The 5,243-nt window shown below is 43.9% G+C and overlaps 1 pseudogene; it reads left to right on the forward strand.

Annotated features, from left to right (window-relative positions):
- The window catches only part of LOC102867183, a 6,580-nt pseudogene extending 5,371 nt beyond the window's left edge, over positions 1-1,209 (forward strand).
- The last annotated feature ends 4,034 nt before the right edge of the window (positions 1,210-5,243 follow it).

Consider the following 5,243-nt stretch of genomic DNA (forward strand, 5'->3'; position numbering starts at 1 on the left):
TGGGAGGAGGGTAGAGAGAATAGTGCAACAATGAATGAATGGAAACCCAAAATCTCTGTAAATGTTTATGAAAATTAATAAAATATAGAAAAAATAAAAGAAGGCTATGACAGACGCTATCATGTCCTGCCGAGCCATCTGCAACATGAGCACATTGTACCACCCAGAAGAACTCCAGATAGTAGACAACGTTTGCATCATCTACCAAGAAGAGATGGTGATCCACACCAAGAGGCTCCCCTGCAATCACATTTTCCACACCAGCTGTCTGCTTTCCTGGTTCCAGCAGCAGTAGACCTGCCCCACCTGCCGCATGGATGTCTTTCGGGCATCACTGCCCACCATGTCTCCACTACCCTGAGTCTGGCACCAGGGATCACCTCCTGCTCCCCACCTCCCATCACTACTGCCCCAGCTCCCCAACTTCCCCTAGGGCCTCCTTTCTCCCTTTACTTCTGGCATGTACCCGTTGTCGTCCACTCCCTTTCCCCCCGCCCCCGCCATGTGCCCCTTCCCATCTGTCTCACAGCTTCTCAGCTCTGGAGAGGCTGTAGCCCTTCCATCCACCAGTGCAGCCCTCTCTTGGCCAAATGGAGTAGCCACACAGGGTACTGCTGCTGCTTCCACTGTCACTGGTGCCACTGCACAGGCCCCTGGTTTTGTTCCTGCACCCGAAGCTGGCCCAGCTCCCAGCTTCCCCTTACCATCCCCCTGGATAGGGATGCCCCTGCCTCCACTTTTTGCCTCTCCCCCAGTGCCCTTGCCCCCTGCGGGCTTCGCTGGGCTGACCACCAAGGAGCTGAAGGAGCTGGAGGGCCATGAGTGGCAGCACCTAGAGGCCCGACTGTAGAGCCTACACAACATCCACACACTGCTGGACTGCCCCACGTTGCAGATCAACCAGCACCTCACTGTGCTAGCCTCCCTGGGGTCCCCTCAGCCTGTCTCTTCTGTCACCTCTGAGGCAGTTGCCCCTACCATGGTTGCTGCTATCTCCTCCACCAGCCTCCCTAGTTCCAAGACAACCAACAGATCCCCAGTAGCCTCCTCACCAGCCCAGGAACCTGAGAAGCCTCCAGAGTTGGTGGGTTTGAAGATGGGAAACCGGATTCAGCAGAGCTCCACCGCTGTTGTCTATGGAAGTTGGAGTCCCTCTTGCCCACTGACACTGCCCCAGGCCCAGCCCTATCCCCATCCCTGTTCTCTTGAGCAGCCCTCACTGGGACCTGTCCTGCCACCAAGTACCACCTCCCTCTCTGTCTGCATCAGGGAGAAGTAGCTCCAGCTCTGAGGCTCAGACTCCTGGGCCAAGTGTAAAGAAGCCCAACTCCCCAGCTCACTCTAGGCAGCCCACTCCAGGCAGCTGTGGCAATCTGGAGTGGTCCCAACCCTCATCTCCCAACATCAGCCATGCTTTGCTAGGGCCTGCCTGGGCAGAGGGCAGAAAGCTCAGCCTCTGTGAAGCCCGCTACTCCAACACTTTCTGAGAAGAAGGGCAGCCCCTGCAAACCCCACCCGTGTGTGTGTGTGTGTGTGTGTGTGTGTGTGTGTGTGGTCATGGTGCAGTGCTGAACAGTACTAGCTCCTGCACCTCAGTGTAGACTCCCGAGGGGTTGGAGGCAGGCCAGGGACTTGTTCCTGGGCTCCCCCACCAAGACTGATACCAAGTCCTTTTACTCCTCTCATTTCCCCAGAAAGCCCTTGTGATGGTGACTCTGTCCCCTATGCCCTGTGGCATTTCCATGTCATCCTGACAACCACATAACTCAAGGAAAGAAGTGCCTGGGGGTGGGGGGTAGGAAAGTAGCACTGAGGGACCCTGCCCCACCCATCCCCTAGGCCCTTCTCCCACTTCTCCAACAGAGATGGACCTCTTCTCACCCAGCAGCCACTGCCCAGCCTCACTGCAGGCTGAGGACCAGTGTGCCTGCTCCTTAACCACTACAAACCCCAGCATTGGAGGAAGGCCACTTCTCAGCCTGTGGGACTTCTTGAGTTGAGAAGATTGGCATTCCTTCCTTCCTAGTGTCTTCAGGCTTACATATTATCCTTTGAATTTGAATGCTTGACCGCAGGAAAGAAGAGCAGGAGTGCCAGGCTCCTGGCCAGGGAGGGACCACAGAAGCCAGGTCTGCCTGCCCATGTCTTCTCCCCCCTCGGTTTTGTGTTACAAGAGTTGCTGGAGATAGTTTCAGATGATTATTTAATTTGTAAAAACTGTACAAATTTTAATAGCTTAAATTCTACATACAACCAAATAAAAACTTGCATTAACAACCGGGGTGGGGTGGGAGAAGCTATGATACTGCATTGCTTAAAATCAGAAATGGTGCATCTATTCACCGTACTAGTTCAATCAGTTGTTATGTGCCATCAAGTCGCCTATAACTCATAGGGACCCTCTGTACAATAGCTCTGAACTCTGCCCTGTCCTGAGTCAAACTCACTGTCTCTGACACCTACTCCAATTACCCCAGCTACTGTGATTTAATCAGTATGCTGCAGAAATAATTCAAGGACTCGGACTTTATAATCAAAGAAAACTACATTAAGATTAGAGGAAGATTCAACTTACAATATGCAGGTGACACAACTTTGCTTACTGAATGCAAAGTTTTGAGACTGATGAAGCTCAAACACTAAAGCATTCAATATTGATTATACCTTACTGTAAATAAAACTAAAATCTTCACAATTGAACCAATGAACAAGACTGAAATAAACAGAAAAAAGCTTAAAGGTGTCAAAGATTCCATTTTACTTGGATCCACAAATAATCAGCAGTGAAAACATTAAATCACATTTTGCAATGGGAAAATCTTCAGCAAAGGACTTCTTCGAAAGTGTTTAATAGCAAGGACATCACTTTAAGGGTTAAAGCATCCCTGAATTAAGCCAGGGTATTTTCAATTTTCTCATATGAAAGTTGGACAAGGAATATGGAAGACAGAAGAAGATATTATGCCTCTAAATCGTCTTGTGGCAAAAAATCTTGCATATGCCATGAACTGTCAAAAGAACAAATAAATCTATTTTGGAAGAAGTGTAACTAGAATGACGAGTCCTTAGAGAAGGACTCCATTCTTGATGATGTAGAAGGTTTGCAAAAAAAGAGGAGACTTCCAATAACATGAATGGAACCAGGGATTGAAGCACTGGGATCAGGCCCAGCAGCATTTGGGGCACACAGGGCACTGTTCCATTCTTTTGCCTAAGGTACACTATGAGTTGGAGCTGACTTAATGGCATCTACCAGCAGTAATTTGCGGTATTACATTTTGCTCTAACATAAGTTCTCTCTTCCCTACCGCAGCATACTTGTATAATATCTTAAGTATTTGTTAGGATTTGTTCCCAATTAAATTAAGCTTGGAAGCAGGAAACTCTATGAATGTGGAGGAACGACCAAAATATACAAGTGTTTACGTCTTTCATTCCTAGGGTCACTATAAATCATCTACATCTCGACGGTACTGAAAAACAACATTTGTTAGGAAAACTGACCTCTTTGAATAATAGTTTAGTCTTATAACTCCAATTTAAAATATGCAATTGAATTATTGACAAAGCTTTAATTGTAAAAATCATTTTTAATTATTTAAAAAATCTTGACGTACATTTGAATTATTATATTTATAACAAGTTTGTTATCTAAGTTTGTAAGTTATCTGACTATTTACAAAAAGTTTTGTTAGTGAAAACAAATATTTTTCTCTAAAAGGAAAATATAGCATATTTAAATTTAAAATAAAATTTCAAATGTTCCATGCTGTTTACTCAAATTTGTGAATGGAAACAAACATTAGTCAAAGGCTTCCTTAAAGAGATTGTTAAAAAAGAATCTATATTGATAAATGGAAATCAGTTTAATAAACTGAACTCAAAGTTTACTAAGCTTCCTTTATGGTTTTGTGATAATTACTAATTTTCAAACAAAAATATCTCTGGCTAATTTTTCCCACAAAACTACCTTAAAGAATGTTTTTAAAGCCAGGGGGGGAAAGAAAGCAGGGAAAATCATGATATTTTTCAACTCCTTCATATACATGTGAAAGCTAGACAAAGGAGACCAAAGAAGAAATGATGATTTTGAGTTACAATATTAGTGAAGAGTATAGAGTAGCCAAAAGAACAAAGAGATCTGTCTTGGAAGTAATGCAGCCAAAGTGCTTCTTAGAAACAAGGATGGAAGGACTTAGTCCCACATACTTTGAGCATGTTATCAGAAGAAGACAGTCCCTAAAGAAGGACATCATGTTTAGAAGGTTGTCAGAATGATGCAGGACCAGGCCTAGTGGCAAGAAGCTGCACTGCAATCCTGATGTTGTTCAAATCCACCAGTGCTCCGTGGGAGAAGGATGGATAATTTCCTCCCACGCAATTAACTGCCTCTGGAAACCTGCCTGATGGTCAGCTGTGGATTGGTTCCAACTCCACGGCACACAACAGAAGGGTTAGTATAAGCAGTATAAGTCATACCCATCTTAATGGCATCTACCAACAACAGTATTGTTTATACAGTCCAGGATTAACACTAAATAGAAACTTTCACCTCCCATGTACTAATTTTCATAAATACACATGGAAATGCTATCAATGTATAATGCAGATGAAACAAGATATGAAAATTATTTAGCAAATACTTATTATTACATTCCTAGTTTGTATTTAACAATATTGGAAAGTACAAAGTATATGAAATGTCTACTCTATTGAGGCAGACAAGATGCACAATCTTAACAATGAGAGAACAAACAGAATTCCATTCAATAAACATCTACTGCGATCTAAGCTTGCAAGAATTACAGTGACTGGCTGCAGGGAGCAGGAAAAGGTTGGGCTCAAAAACAAACAATAAGCTTTAAAATTAAGTGCTAAATTGCATGTTGCAGAAATCAAGTGAGAAGCATTCAAAATGATATACCAAAGTGCATAGGAAGCGCTGAGGTTTATGTATAAAGGAAACATTGATCTGACTCTTCCAGAACATGGGTTTGGAGAGTAGGGCAGGCCCAAGCGGGAAAGGCAGGAGGGACATGCAAAGATATCATAAGCCCAGTGTACAGAAGGAAGAATAGATAAACCAATCAAGAAGTGATACATCCCACAGAGTGGCAGTGCAATAAGACAATGGAGGAAACTATACAATTCCTAAATTGTACAAGATTTAGACAAAGACTGAAAACAAGAATAACTACCAAACATAGGAAGAAATTGCCATAAAACATTCTCTTTTGTAGTGC

This window comes from Elephantulus edwardii, unplaced genomic scaffold (genome assembly GCF_000299155.1).
Source record: "Elephantulus edwardii isolate Elephantulus edwardi_28Jun2011 unplaced genomic scaffold, EleEdw1.0 scaffold00112, whole genome shotgun sequence".
Classification (NCBI taxonomy): domain Eukaryota; kingdom Metazoa; phylum Chordata; class Mammalia; order Macroscelidea; family Macroscelididae; genus Elephantulus; species Elephantulus edwardii.